Here is a 16,889-nt window from a genome sequence, read left to right on the forward strand (position 1 = left end):
CAATATGGTGCTAATTCTGATGTTATTTCAATGGGTTTACACAGCAGTTATTGTATTATAAATACTTGTTTTGTGATTTTCCGCATTTTATGCATCCTGGATATCTTTTACTTTGTTGTCCCAAGCAAAGGCTCTGTGTCATTTACTTCCTTGTTTGATGTTTGGGTTAATATTGTGTGATGTCTCAGTCAATAGAAAATTATTTTCTAGTCCCTTACCAATTAAATGTTTTGTATGTGAAGTACATTTAGACTTCACACCTTCAAATTCAGCATGCAATCAGAAGCCAAGGTCACCCTGACCATTATAAAGCACATTTCTGCATTAATGGATTAACTCTCTTCTTTTGCTGTTGCCAATACTCCAAAACTGAGATAGAATAAATCTTTATTTCTAGGGAAAATAAAGAACTAACCAGAAAATTCCAAAGTCTGATACAGAAATAGCAGTGCTGTCTTTGGAAATGTCTTCTGCCCAATGCTACAACAGTGAGCATATTGAAATGGTACACTGAAGGATACAGGGTATCCCTGAAAGAATGGTGGGCTTACTAATTCCTCATAATATTTCCCAGTTAATAGTTTAATTTTGCATTTAATGAACCTGAAGAGTCACCATAAAAATTCCAATGAGAGATGAGGGACAAATGCTATATAATTAGAAAACCTATCCTAAATTTTATTCACAGATTGGAAAGTGCAGATTTTTAAAAATTACATTTCTTTTTAAAATATAAAGAAGTAATAGAACCCATTATCTGTTCCACAGCTAGCAAAAAGCTACTCAATTAAAAGAGGTGAGAAGATCATAAGAGGAGGAACATGATAGCTAACAAATGTGACTAATAAACGAATAATCTACTGAAACTGCCTGTTTCTGCACATAAGAACTTTACCTTTTTTAATTATTTTTTATTTTATTTTATGTTATTTTATGTTATTTTATGTTATTTCATTTCATTTCATTTCATTTTATTTCATTTTATTTTATTAAGTCACAGCCTTTTCTCTCATGACAGGGGTGGAAAATATGCAGCTGGAGGGAAACTATTTTATTTGGTTTCCTTTGTAGGTTGTAACCTCCCAGGTTACAGTGTCTGAGTTAAGACTTAAATCAGAGAAGACACACCAGAAAATTTTACATATGACTTCAAGACAGCTTCTATCCCAACTACTTCTTCTTGAGAGCTGTTCAATTATGAAGGTACTTACTTTGTGGACCCCGGTTAAAAGTGTGCTTGGATGTAACTGGTAAACTTGGAAACAAGGAGCATTTAAACCTGTTCTAAGTTTTCTGTGGTGGTCTCACACTTTATTCAGACACATTCCTTTCATTTTCTCCAAAGTTTGTTTCTCTTCTCTGCCATTCCTTTGTCCTCTTCTCTACAGAATGTAGAGCCCTGATAAAGCATAGAAGCCTCCAGTTTTCTCCATCAAGTTGGAATCTTCACTATCACTTTCCAAGACTCATCTACTTTCCCAGTTTTTTCAACCACTCCCAAAGTTTTCATTCAATCTCTTTTCTCTCCCACTGCAGATATTTCAGCAAAGTATTACTATTGCTGCACTCTGATTCTTTGCTGTCCCTTAGCTTAATCAAGCAATGTCATTCCTTCTTTCATGCTGGTCAAGTTTGTGCCCAAGGTTTTTTTTCAGAGACTGAAATATTATAATTTATGATTTAAACATTTTCTTGATGGACTTTTAAACTGTATTACAAAAGCTGCAGAGAAGACTACTGCAACCTGAGTGGGGCTCTGACTGAGGCCTTACACCGCTCGCTGATGAAGATAAGATAAAGTAACAACTCAGGGCTGGGGACATTCACAAAGCGCAAGCTTAACACCTCCAAGGTGGAAACCACAGCCCCAGGGCTATCAGCTGCCAGGCTTGCACAGACCCTCCCACCAAGGGGTGGGGGGAGGAGAGGCTCTGGGTATCTTGGAAAAGCCTCTGGTCAGAGGGGCAGTGACTGCCCATCCTCCACTGTGCAGAGGAGCCCAGCTGAGGGGTCCTCACCGGGGCGGGGGGAAGCTTATCCACAGCAGAAGGGGTGACATGGCCCATCACAGGGGCCCCCTCAAAGGGGTCCCCAGACCCTGCACCAGAGCACCAGAGATGATGCAACAGACCCTCAGTGTTGCAAGGGACAGTGTGTCAAGCTGGCCCCTGCAAGGGAGACACATGGGGGTTCCCACCTGGCCCAAAGTGTATATTAATCCACGGGATTCTGCACTCCTTGGCGTGTGGTGTGGTGGCGTGTGGCGGCCTGGCACAGCGTGTGGTGGCATGGCCACAATGGCAACAGGGGACCCTCACCACCAGCAGAGCAGATGGAGGGGAGCACCCCACCTAACCCCTGTCACCTCTCCCTCTCCCCCCACCCCCCATGCACTCTTTCTTTTCTTTCTTTTCTTTCTTTTCTTTCTTTTCTTTCTTTTCTTTCTTTTCTTTCTTTCCTTTCTCTTTCTTTCTCTTTCTTCCTTTCTTTTCCCTTCTCTTTGTCTCTCTTACTATTAAATAAAATACATCAATTTTTTGGCATCAACATCTAACCTCACTTGGTTTTAATCTCATTTCTGGGAATATTTTGAACCTTCTAAATTGTTTCCAGTTTATGCACAGAGACTTAGCTTTCTTTGCTTTTCTGAGTTTAAACCGGATCGTAACAGCATCTAATGGAGAAATCATATTAACTCACCCACCGTTTGTGATTATGCTTACCCGGTACTTATATTGGAAGATCATGTTTATCCATAAAGGGTGAAGAGTGTATGGGAGAAACTCAATTTGACAAATTGCCTCTATTCACTTCCACTCCATCTCCTGCTACACCCCTGTTCTATATTGATTCTCTGCTCACAGGTCAATTTCTTCACGTGCTTCTTACACTCTAGTAGTTTTATGCCACTTCTCTCTACCTAGAGGTCTCACTGCCTCACAGTCATTACTTCAAATATTAAGATCTTCAAAAAAATGCAGGGAGGAAATGGATAAACAAGGCACCACAAGATCTGTGAGAACAGGCTATCATAAGAAGCTAGTGAACTTTTAAATGCCATTGTGGCTGATGACTTAATTTCTTTGTTTTGGCTTATATACTGACTACTCCCATTACTAATACTCCCATCAAAGTATAGACAAGAACACCAAACACTTCTGACATGAAATTGATAGGATGGGCATTCTTCTGGATGGAAGTAATATTACCAGCTTTTGAAAGAGATCACAAGCATGTAGATAGCCCAAAGAGTGTACTTGGATTTTTCAGAAGTTTTAACAAGACATTCCCTCAGACCTTCACCAGAGGCTGCTGAAAAAACCATGAACAACAGAAGGAAGGCACTTTGTAGGTCAGTGAGTGGCTAAAAATATCAGAAATAAAGAATAGAAGTTTATGTCCAATTTTCACAGCAGGTGAAGGCTTCTGGTAGGGTACCCTGGGCTCTGGAACATAGGGCATTTAACAAATATCATAGAATCCTCAGTAAATGATCTGGAAAAGGACTCAAATAATGATGTGATACATTTAACAGATAGTAAAATTTAGGTATTTTTCTACTAACTACGGGGGGGATTTTTAGGAAGAGCATTTTCCACTGCCATAAATTGTTTATTTTGGGAAAAATGCAAACAGGTTTACTGAAAAGGTGAACCTGGCAAGAACAGTCAGTTCTTTGGATAAACACAAACCAACTGTAACTTCTAAGTATGTGGGTTTGAAAACCAAATTGTGCCTGAATTTGGTACAGTAAACTTAAAGATTAAGTATAAATAAGTTCTTCCCAAACTTCTTGCACAAAAAGAGCACTTGAAAATGTACTAGAATTGTTTTTAGAAAAGTGTCAAAAATGGTACAGCATCATTGAATTCCCCTTTTCTCCCATCCACTTTTGGTTTCAATTTTCTTTATATATTTTCTTGAAAAATACTAAATTACTATGATTTATTACTATTTATAAATGCTGAAATGTACAACAAAACACATAGTTAGGTTTACTTTGTTAAAAAAATGTCGAAGGCAGCTTTCTGCAGAGCTGCGCCTTGCCTAAGCAGCTCTGCTTAGAGTTTCGATTGTTATTCTCTGAATGCCTACACGTTAACATTGTTACTGTGATTTAAGGAACTGCAGAGTAGTGTTGCCATGTCTCACATAGCTGCCTATCTCAGCTAGCTCAAAGGCAAATTGAGAATTTCTTACATGGCACAACACTGTGCTAAATAAAAATGTTTATAGAGTATTGCAGTCAAACTGAAGAATTAAACAGAAAATGACTGGGTATGACTGAAAGCTAAATAATGAAGATACTTGTGATTAGGTGGCAGTTAAAACTTATTTTCTGTACCATCTTCTGTTTTTTGGGGTTTCTTTTTTAGTTCAATTAAGTGGTACTAATGGAAATGAAGACTTCAATGGTATGAGGACCTAGTGCTATCTCTGTGCCTCAGAGTGACAGGAATGCAGAAAACACCGACCGGAGCGGCCCCCACCCTTTCCACTGGAGGGAAAGCTTCGTTAGGCTGACATTGGACATGGGACCAGATGGCAGGTTGTGAGCAGAAGATTACAGGTCCCTGGAATTGAATGACAGGTTTTATTCCCAGTGCCACTGTAGTTGTAGAGAGTTTTCAAAGTTCAATAAGCAGAAGTCACATAACTTGTGACCTAATCTTGCCAATTAGGAAAGAAAACCTTTAAGGGTAGTAAGTTTGGCCAGAAAAATACAGACTTCCAGGGCTAATGAGGATCAGATTGTATAAATTGACAGCATTGCCGTCTTTTACTTTAAAAAGAATAAACATATGGCATGTTTTGTTGCCATTATTTGTTATGAGACACTTCAGCAATATAACATACAAGTCTATGATAACAGATGAAGGAAAAAGCAAAGTTCTTCATTGAGCAAATAATCTTCCTGGTATCTGTCAATGCTCTGTAGCTGCAAAGTCACCCACAAAAACCAATATCTATGTCACAGAAAATATTCTTTATATAATTAGTAAAACAAACAAACAAACAAACAAAATCAGAAGTGGTTACATTATTTATATGAAAGACAAGGAAAATCAGGTGTATGCTGTTTTAATGACAGATTAGTAGCATGTTAAAGGCCTGGAAGGGTATCTTCATAAATGAAAATATATATACTTATTGACAAAAGCAATAGAGTAACAGTTAAAGTTTATCTAATGTTAGCTGTTCACTTTGCGTATTCATAATGTGTATTTAAAGGAAGTTATTTGTTGAATATGAAAGAATCTTTAACAAAAACTGAATTTCATGTATGATTATATGAGAAATTTTATGCTGTTTTCCAAATTTGTACCATTAACTTTAAAGAAAAGATCTGTAGTGTAAGGCAAGATGTAATCAAAGTAACCTGAACCCCTGACTATTCCTCATAAACAAGTTGTTACCTTCCTCCAAGTTCTATGTAATTTTCAGAATTTTCCCAGTAGCCTTTTTGGCACACCAGTGTTTATTTTAATTGAATGTATACTTATCAGTGCTGAATAATAACATCATCTTCAGTCTTCTGTCTTCACTTTTACTGATCAATAACACTTCAAATATATTAATTTGGAAATAAAACTATAATCCAAATTGAAAGAAAAGGTGATGAAAAGAAATTAAACTTAAGAAGATAAAGACCCATGTATGACAAGTTTATTAAATTGACTTAATAAAAATATGATTACATCATTTCAATATATAAACACTGTATTCAAAGGCAATAAAAAAAATACCCTGGCAATCTATAGGACGAAAATATAATAGGAAAATCATAAGCAGGCAAGACTAGATATCAAATAAGACCTATAAGCATAAGGAAGAAAACTGACAACTGATTAAGTGACAACAGATTATACTATTTTCCTAGATTATTATATAATAATTCTAGGAATAAATTTATTATACTAAAGGTAGCAAATAAGAAAAAAAAAGAGTAAGGGAAGGCAAAGGCAGGACAGCAAAATGGTTCAGAGGCTAAGATTTTTCATAGCTCACTTTAATGCAATGAAAAATTACTAAAACAAATGACTTGAACAGTTCAGGCTATCACAAGATGAAAAAACTAGGCAGCAGCACAGATGCAGAAAACTGAGCACCAATTTGATATTGTGGAGGAATCAGTAGAGTGCTGACAAGCCTTCCCTGGAATTTTACAGAAGAAAATGAGAAATGGCAATGTAGTATGATGGATTCATCTTTACACCGCCAGGGAGGTGTAATGTACAACCCAAACTCCAGAGAGCAGAGTGCAAAACAGGAAGCATGCAAAATTTGGAAGCCCCAACTTTTGTCTAAAATTAATGAAAACAAGAATGACAGATCTACTATCCAGAACAAATAATTGTTAGTTACACAAGCAAAGCAACAATACCTAAAGTAGGTGATTCACCTTTGTTGAAGCCTGCAGAAAATTCTTAAGATTCTTTGAATCTCTGAATATGTGGATTCTTTGCTCATACTAAATGGGTGAAAAAATAAAGCAATTCACCCTGTGCAACATCTGCCTCATGAAGTGCTGCAATTATTACTCCCGTGCATGTTTAAACCCTTAGCTACTCTCACAGTTTTATTTCACCTGTTCTGGCAGGATTATTATTTCTCTTGTTAAATCTCACACTGAGAATTTTTATAGTTTCCTTATTATCCTGCTTTTCTTCTTCTTTTTCCTTCAAAAGACAAATAATTAGTCTACCCTTTTCACTATAATCATATGTTCTACCTACTGATATTGTTGACATGTCACAGTGTTTATTTTATTTGGATGTTTGTAGACTTCTCACAATTCCTTATTAGGTTTTGTTTTTCTTTTCCTGGCCCTATAATCTGTCCCACTATTTTATTTTCAGAAGTATTTATCTATCTATATATCTTACTTTTCAGTAATAAGATCCCAGAGCTCACATCTATATGAAAAGAAACCAGATATAATGACCTGAAATGTAGACTTAAAACACATCCTTCTCACTGAGGAATTCCTGCAGAAGAAAAGCCAGTATTTCTATGTACTGTCAGCTTGGCTTTGTATTAGATAGAAGTAAATGTTATAACTTTTTAACAATAATTTCCTGACACCTTCAAATAAGAAAATCTGTCTTTCTACTTTTTTTGCCAGTCTCGATTTGCACTAGATGCAATTGTTCACCATTGTGAATTTGTTTCTTTAAACATGATAAGTTACTGTCTAAGAGATGTCTAAGAGATGGCCACTGCCAATATCCTTCATATCAGCTTGTTCTCCCTCCACCCAAGTCTCCAGTTCCTTCTTGAAGCTGGTGAGAGATTGCTCCCAGGCATTGAAACGGAGTATAGAAATACATTCAAATATGTTTGATGACTAAATCTACTTTTCATATCTCTTGGCTTATAAATATGAGTTTTCAGCACAATATTTCCTGTTTCCATTTCTCTGACCATCTTTATAACTCTCTCTTCAGTTCTTACAGTAATAAGTCAAATCATGACTATATAAAGGTATTTCTCCCTCAGTTACATCACTAAGTCCTGTAGATGATCAATTTTTTTTTACTTTTTTCCTATATTGACATCATAAACAGCAGAAATTTTAGTGTTCGTATTAGATTTTGTGAATACAAATACAGCATTGCATCAGCACAGAGATTCAAAGAGGTACTTATAGCATAGAGATACAATACTATAATGAACATTCTTTCATCCTGTAGCCTGTACTACATCCAAGCTATGCCTTAAAATCTGTAAAAATTTAAAGGTATAAATGAAGCTTATTTCACAATAACTGCATTATACAACTGACCTTTTTAATTAAAAAAGGTGATTTTCTCTCATTATACTCTCATCATAAATGGCAATATTTATGTATTAAATATTATATTTTATAAGTTGTTATAAGGAAGGACATACGACACTTTGCATTATGTTTTATTTTTCAAATGGGATATGTGATTTTTGCATTTTGTTGTGTTAATTGTCCATATTAAGCAATTTTGTACAGTGTCTAAGTTAATCATGCATTCTTTACTAATTCACCACTACAATACTTCATGCTTTATTGCTCTGGGTTTGCTTTCCAAATCTTTTCAAAATTTGTATCTCGAGACATTTTATGTAGCTGAAAATTGCATACTTGGACTATGGTACTTCCTGTCCATTTAATATCATACAATTAAGGAAAGGAAGGGGGTGGGACTGTGTGGAAAATAGAAGCCTTTACAGCAGAGCAGCACATGCTGAATTAAAGGCTACCTGATGACTAGGACAGAGAGGGACAGGAATATAGCAGTGAAGGAGAAGAGGAAATGCAAAAACCAGCTCAGTCTTCACAGCTCCAAGAACTGGAGATGCAAGGATAGGGAGCAGAGTGGGGAGACTAGGATTGCTGCACTGCTTTTGCAAACCCACTTTGACTTTGGCAAATAGTTTAATCAAACCAGCCTTGATTTCTTGTTTATCCAGTTCAGTTTTACTATGGAGTTTTTAAATTACTATTTTAAGGTCAAAGATTTTTTTGCTTTTTATTCATTATTATATTGTTTGTTATCCTGTCATAATACTTGCAGAATAGCAATAACACTGCCTGAATACGGGTTTTCTGACAAGTCAAACAGAAAAATTTCTTTAACAATATTTTACCAAAGGCTTGGCTATCCTTTTGGCTTTATCATACTTCTCACCACAGAATGATTAAATGTTCTATTTCTTGGCTAATAAATATTCAAATAATTCCATATTTCTTTACCACTGTACCAAGAATGTGACTATTTAATCATATGACCATTCCTATTTTTCCAGAATTTAGTTTTAAATTAGATTCCAGAAGCTAGTTTTAAAAATAATGTTATTTTTATAGTTTTGTTACAGAATCATCAGCTGTAAGATGAAGCTTGGTCACTGTTCTTCAAATTCTCTAAACTGTGAGATCCAGCATTCTACTAGCTTAACTTCCAAAGTCATGAGAACACACAGTTCATCTTGTATGCTGAAATCATTACTCTCACATAGTATCCCTACCGCATTGATAAAAAAAATAATAACAAGAAAGCAAATGAGAAATGAAGTCATTGCTTGTTAATTCACTGGACTCTTTGATTGAATATAAAGGTTGATTGCAGTTGAAAGGCATTAAAATCTCCTCCAGTTCTTGGTGCCAATTCTCATCATGCTGTGTAAGAAAAAAAATACTACTCACTAACAAATTGTCAAATAAAGAGAAATTAACTGACATAATAAGAGAGAAATCGTATTTAATGCCAAAACTGTAACTTGGCCCATGCTATGGGAAAAGATAAAGAAAGTACCTTCTCGCATCTGGCATGCCAGCAGGTAGGTATAGTTTAAAAATGCCAGTAGAGAATAAACCTGCAGCAGAAAAATCAGTGGCAGAGCATACTAACAGAGTCGGCAGGTTTCAGTGTCAGTCTGGTGCATGGATGCAGGCACAGCATTGTCAGTGCTGTGGGAGATCATGAACAAAACTCATTTCTCTGCTAAAACAGAGCCAGGAGACAAAGAGGAGATTCTATGAGTCTACGACTGGTGCAGGATCAGACAGGGTGTGCTGGCAGGTCACCCAAAAGTTGGAGGCTGACTCTTAGATTGTAAAGCTGCACATACTATGCACAGGTCTATGTGTTCTAAATAATAAAAAGCCTTATGAAACTTCTGTTCATTTCTGCTGGTGCATTGTCGATGCGTAAAAAGCCTTTGAGACAGATAGAAATTACCTTAGCTGTTTCAACATGCTATCTTCATCACCACTCACCTTCAAACGGTTAGGAATGAAAAATGATTAATACAAAATAGTGGGAAAGAGAAGACTTATGCATCTTCCTCAGAAAGGAAAACAAGAAATTACTTTAGTCATGGTAATTGTTGCCATTGGAACGAATATGCCCATACAAAAAACAAACATTTGCCATAGTGCTCACATTTATTAAGTTTTATCAGTATGCCTAAATTCACAGAGCTGCTTTGGAGGACAGTGCCCTTAGAAATATACTATATACAGTTCCAAAATGCCTTCATTGAATTTTCACTGCTACTCTTTTGATGTGTGTAGCAAGAAAGGAATGGAGATAAATATATTTGACTTGTTCTCTAAACATAGCATAAAAATGGCAACTGCACAAAAAAGATCTTCAACTTGATGGTAGCATAGAGTGAAAGACCCTCAGTCAACTCAGTTATGTTCAGTTTTCAAAGCAAGGACCAAAAAGAGCCTGAGAACAAACTAAGTAAAAGAAATTTTCAGCTGCTCATATTCATCATCTTGTCAGTACTTCCAGACACCAGAGGAGAAGCCATACATGCCTCTCAAGAACACAGCAACTGGAACTTTAAAAGAGCCAAAAATAATGTCAAGAAAATAAAAAGCTTCTAAAAAACATTTGAGGGACTTTATTTTAGCCAGAAAGCCAGATTCGCATGAATGTCATGGTTTAATGCCATGGGCAGCTCTGACCCACACAGCTGCTTACTCATTCCCCCACAGCTGGATGGTGGGGGAGAATCAGAAAAATAAAAGTAAAAAGGACTCATGGGCTGAGATAAGTCAGTTTAATAGGTAAAGTAAAAGTTGTGCACACAAGCAAAGCAAAACAAGGAATTCACTCACCACTTCCCACAGGCAGGCATATGTTCAGCTATCTACAGGAAAACAGGGCTTCATTAACAGTGAAAATAAAGGTCATCGCTTCAAATGTCCCAACTTCCTCTTTCTTCCCCCTGCTTTTATTGCTGAGCATTATGTCATGTGGTATGGGACATTCCTGAAGTAAGTTTGGGTCAGATGTTCTGGCTGTGTTCCCAGCAACTCCTTGTACACCCCCAGCCTCCTCACTGAGGATGTGAGAAGCAAAAAAGGCCTTGACTCTGTGTAAGCCCTGCTCTACAGCAACTAAAACATCCTTTTGTCATCAACTCTGTTTCCAGCACAAATCCAAAACATCCCAATACCAGCTACTTTGAAGACAATTAACTCTATCCCAGAAAAAATCCCAGGTCAATGGGTGGAGATAAAAAAGGAAAAGTCTGGTAAGCTAAGGTCACATGAAAGACAAAATGCAGACCAGACAGCAAAAGATAATGAAGATACTCAGCATCATTTACAGAGGTTGAAACAAAGATTTTTTTAGAAAATCTAGCTTATAGACTGCATTTATATGAACTAAAGTTCATATATATTCATATCAGTACAATCACTGCAGAGAGAGAATGCTGTGTTCCATCAAATATGCTGCTGTTTGCTGGGCTAATTACATCACTGATCCTCACTTTATATCTTTAAGGGTCTCCACGTGTTTCATCCTGGAGACAGGAGAGCAATTTCATCTTTCTCATTTTATTATATCCTGATTAGCAGGATATAATCTGGATTCTAACAACCTTACTTAAGCTAGAACACTTAACATCATATTGGAACTTTAACTGTTTCTTTCTCTTCATTAAATATTTGTATTCAGAGCACATGCAATGAGCCAAAAGAAATTAGTACAAAAATACAATTGCCATGTTTTGTTGGAAAATGTAACGAGAGCACAAAAATGTTGTGATACGTTTTGATCAGGTGATGAAACAACTTGATAAAAGCAATTACACACTTCAAATAAATCAAAGTTTTTGACATGATGCTATATAATACCATATTCTGAGAGGCATGCTGTGTATATAATCAGTTGGTCACATGCTTTAGCTGGTATTTAGAGGCAGCAAATGCACCTTAAAGATTAAAAAATCAGTGCTAGAGTCAATGATACTTGGGAGCACTGAGAATTCTTCAGGATCTGATACTACTCAATGTTTTAATCAGTAATGATATTGTTGTATCTGGATGATCAAGTAAGGCCTTTGCTAGCATGTTGTACAGCTCAATGGAAGCATTAAACAATGAGAAGAGGGTGATTTTACAGTGTTCCAGATCCCAGGTACAAGGTCATAACTGAGCAAAATACATTTCAGTGCAGCATTGAGACTGCAAGTTGTTACATGTGGGAAGCACTGCAGGCTTCAGAAGCAGAATGAGAGATTATTTCCTGGAAAGCAGCAACTTGAGAAAAAATGTTAACAGGGAGAACAGGGTCAATGTGGAAGCTCGGTATAAAGTTCAGCGAACATTGTCACTGAAATTCTAAAATATCAAGAAAGGAGCCAGATAATATCTGTACTCAGCATTTGTATGAATTTGAAGATTTCTTTACCCAGTTTGAAGTCTGCACTTCATGGAAGACCTGAAGTTAGTGAAGAGAATTCAGAATACTCAAAAAATGACTCAGTTGTGCTTAAACTAATCCTTGAAGCAGGATGCTTATGGAATTCAGTCTACTAGTTTATTGAAGAGAAAAAAAAGTTACTTGATCCTGCCATATAAATACTTAAGCATAGAAATTATATTTGATAGAAAAAGGTGCCTTAATCTTGCAGAAGAAGGCATAAGAAGATGCACTGCATGGGAACTAAAGTTAGACTTATTCAGCCTTGAAATAAGATGCAGTAAAATGCACTGGTGAAGATAATTAACTATTTGAACAACTTGCCAGAAGCAGCCCATGGACTTACTATTATTTGGAGTCTTTAAAAACTGATTAGATAGTTCTCTGAGAAACATATTTTAATCCAGTTTCTGGAAGAAATTCTCCAGCTTGTAGAGGCAGAGCACAGGGCCAGATGGTCCCTTCAAAGGGGAATGCTGGTCCCTTCTGTTCTCAGTGTCCTTGAGCGAGAAAAATGTATCTTTTATTGCTGTCTTTTTCAGAGAAGCACTCTGAGTAAGCATTTCTAGGATTAGTGAGCTGGAGGATAGTCCCATGGCAGAGCTGCATTTCCAGTCTCATGCAGTGTGTAAACAGCAGGCAATAAAATTGTCTGGTTACTCCCAGAAGACCAAGTTTTGCCTACAAAACCTACATTTTGGGGGATAATGAAAAAAAAAGAAAGGTATGATCTGGATGCTAAGTCAAGACCTGTGCTGGGAGAAAAATAAACAACTTCTACTTTAAAAAATAAATGACAACCTTTTAGATTGGCAGATATTTTATTCAAAACACATCAAGTCTTTGCATTGTGGAAATCTAACAAAACCATTTTTCCAAGTATAAACATATTTTGATGGGTTATGTCTATATGTGTTTCAATTTTCAAATAGTTTATTTACAATTTATAGTAGACCAAAGAAGGCTCAACAAATATAGAGGTTACAAAACTCAAATAAGCAATGCTCCAACAGTCTATTGACTATTCTTTCAATAATTAATTAATATTAATTGAGATATTTGATTTTCTGCTAAATCCTACATTTAAATTCCTTTTCTCTTTTTTTTTTATTTTTTTATTATTGAGTCGCCATGAACTAAAAGGAACTCCTGCAGTGCTTCTTCCAGGATTGTGTGTGCTTTTTATCAGATTTCGTTCACCAGCACTGGCAGCATGTTAATTAACTCAGCTGTGAAAGACCCCCTGCTATTTTACCGGGTTTTCTATTGTAAAATAAAAGAAGGACCAGAAGCATAGAGAAAACACTGCTTTTGCAGCCAACAGAGAATGGGAAAGTTGTTCTCTCACGATATTCTTTTCAGTGACGGTTTCTCTTTGGATAATCCCCATATTGTGATTTTTTTATGTCAAGCAGTGGCATCGATTGGAAGGGGACAATATAAAACAATACCACTTTATACAGGCATATTTCCTAAATATTGGAAAGCAACCCATTGGTGATTACTTCCTTTTCTGTACTCCTCAAGTGAACATTCCTGTCTGAAGAAGCCTGAGGAACAACTGTTAATGGAAGTATAGCAGAAACTCTGTTGCTACACACTCTCACCTTTCCATTATTATCATACTGCTGCATTTGCCCATGCTGTAACACTGAGCTATTGTGCAAAATGGAATCAAAGCCTTGTCATTGTGGACTAGGGATACACACAGAAAGACCACCACTCTGGCAATGTCTAGGACAAAAAATAAAAAAATCCAAGGAAGTTTTTTAGAAGATTTTAGAAAGCACCTTCCACTCTGCAATGCATATCATCCCACATAGTGATTTCTTTCACAAGTAAGTGAATTCTAAAGAGTATCATCATATTGTGTTATATTCTGTGATGCTACACTTTTCTCATTATGCTACTGAACACCTCCCCAAGTTCTTCTCTTTTAAGTGATCTCCTTTGGTTTTGATATTTTTGTTACATTTCTTCTGAACATGTTTAGAAACACGCACCATTTTGTGAGATGCTCTTGGAGCTCCCAGTTGAAAACCTTGTGAATCCACATGTTTTTCATACTATGACGAGTTAAAATAGCTGTGATTCAAAGATACCAACATAAGTTGATATAGACAAGAACTAAAAAAACCTTGTATCAAGAGAAGATACATTTCTTTTTCTTAATTTTAGTATGAATTAATACTCTTGAAAGACCTTACAGTCCACACGAAGAATTCCAACACCATAGAGTTAATAACCACCCTCCCCTCCTGGTTTGAACTACTTAGGGTAGAATTTCACCTGTAAACCAAATTCATCTCTCATTGATTCTACTTTTAAACCGATACAGAAATGTTATTGGCAATGCTAGTAATTGATCCTAAAGGGACATGAAGTAATTTCTTTTGGTTTTTTGGATTTTTTTCCCAAAGTCTTGGGGAGTACAAAAGCAGTTCAGCTCACTTGTTTTTCCATTCACAAGTCTCTCACGCAGCAAGAAATAGCAAAAAGAAGCGGAATGTGAAAAGCAGCAACTAATTCTCACATTGCTGTTCTGAAAACCTGCTAATTGCCTCACAAAGCTCAATTGTCTCACTTTAGTTTTCAGTGAAGGCTTGACAATAGATAACAGGTTTCAGTAAAATAATTGTATTATATTAATTGGGATACTAGGACTAATTAAACTCTGCTTTTGCATTGTTTTCAACAATAAAAGACAAAGAAATTCAGTATCATACTTTATACATGACGGGCAGAGAAAATGGACTATATTTTTAATGTAATTATTTAGACCCATTGCACAGGGGGAAGCTGTAAGGATTTAAAGAGCACAAATGTCTCAAAACACTATCAAAGCTGGAAATTTCTGTAAGATAAACCACCACAACAGAAACTTGACATAAGCGCAGATTGCAAACTGGAAGGTGCTAATTCCAAGCCTAATGGAGGTGGAGGTTTGGAATTAGCACACCAGCCAAAAATTCCACTGTGCAGACTATGGGAAAGGAAAGAGCTTACATCCATTCCAGTCCAAGTTGTGGGAACATCTGGGACCACCCTGTGGGTACCCAAGACTTGGACTGTATAATGGTGGTACCTGCAGATGAATGACTCCAGTCCCTCACCATCAAGGAGACCAGGATGAAGGACAAGCAGGATGCCACAGGATCCACTGGATGGTGATATCTTTCTACTTAATGTCTGTCTGTCTGTCTTTCTCTCTCTCTCTTTTTCTGCCCCTCTCTTTCCTGTTTCTTTCTATCTCTTTACCTCACATTTACTGTTAAATAAAATCCCTGCTATTGGCTTTGGCATATGGTTTTGTTTGCATCTTAATTTGGGCAGAGGCATCTCTTAATAATCAGATCATAACAGAAGCTTAAGGAGAATGTAATTCTCTCAAGCCATTACACGAGTATGATAGTGAATGGTCACATCATATGGAGCTTCAGTCTCTTGTAGGTAGTACTGCATGTTGTCCAACATGAGGAGTGGTCTTCTAATCCTAACAGTGTGACTGAGAGCTTGTCTGTGCAGCAATAGGAGAGAGTGCAATTAGTTGAAAAGTATTTAGAAACAAGGCATGTCTCTTAATTGATCAACTATAACTTGGTTAGACACAATCATTGTGGCCATTAGGCAATGGGCTTTTCTGATATTTATAGATTTTCATATAAACAATTTACGTCAAATAAGTCACGTATTTTTTCTCTTCCAGTGTCTGCCCACAGATAGGTGTCAAACTAGTGGGAAATTATTTAATGAAATAAAGGCTGAAATTGTTTTTTCCAGCATTTCTGTATTTTCAGCAATCAGAAAAAGCCCCATTCCTTGAAATAAGACCTATTTTTCCCCCCAAGATTTTGATTTAGCTAAGATTTTTATTTGACACTAAGAGTATGACATACTTGATGAAGTTATTTTCTTTTCTGTAATCTCTCTTGCTGAGCCTGATGCAGTCAGTGTGCATTCACACTACCTCAGCCTACACAGAACAAGAATGGTATATGATCAGTTCATTCACAAAGTATGGAGGGAGAAAAGACTCAGCCATCATCTCCCTGAGACTGTTTAAATTTCTTTCTAACAAAGGCTCATTTCTCATTTGCCTGAGACTATTTGAACTTCTTTCTAGTGAACAAACTTAAATTGCTGCTCCATACAGCATTCTGGCAGGGACTGATGAGATACCTCTTCATCCCTCCTGAAGCAGCCGATCAATTTCACATAAAAAGTTTTGGAATAGTTACTTCTGAGAGACTTGGAAAAGCCATCACTTAAGGCCTTCAGTTTCAAGGAATCAGAGAATAAATGTGCCTTGCATCACCAGCTCAGAAGAATATAACACTATCAAATGCAAAACAGAATTTCTTTCGCATTGAAGAGAGATGGAAGACTATCACAAGCTGTGACTATCATGATAGTTAGGTTTCTGGTTTTGAAGAAATAAGTTTCAGTGTGCACAAATAAAGGAGAAATTTGAACAAAATTTTATCAGCCATTGAGTAAAATAATTTTTTTGACTACTACCTTTCCACATTTTTAGATTTAAAGATTTTTCTTTCTTTTAAACTCACAGAAGAAATATCGTTTTTTCTTAACTTCAGAATACTGAAGTTTATCTTTTGCCATTTATGTCACTGAGAGGCTGAAGCTTAGATCCACCCTCCTAAGAAAGTATTTTACAATTATCTCAGTGTAACT

The 16,889-nt window shown here is 36.4% G+C and overlaps 1 long non-coding RNA gene across 1 annotated transcript in view; it reads right to left on the bottom strand.

The window, feature by feature from the left end:
- Nucleotides 1-10,680, bottom strand: part of LOC109144732 — a 99,875-nt gene extending 89,195 nt beyond the window's left edge. The window contains exon 1 of the long non-coding RNA XR_002045662.2: nucleotides 10,604-10,680. This is a non-coding gene — a long non-coding RNA (uncharacterized LOC109144732). The remainder of the gene's footprint in view (nucleotides 1-10,603) is intronic.
- Nucleotides 10,681-16,889: the final 6,209 nt, after the last annotated feature.

Source organism: Corvus cornix, chromosome 1 (genome assembly GCF_000738735.6).
Source record: "Corvus cornix cornix isolate S_Up_H32 chromosome 1, ASM73873v5, whole genome shotgun sequence".
NCBI classification, from domain to species: Eukaryota; Metazoa; Chordata; class Aves; order Passeriformes; family Corvidae; genus Corvus; species Corvus cornix.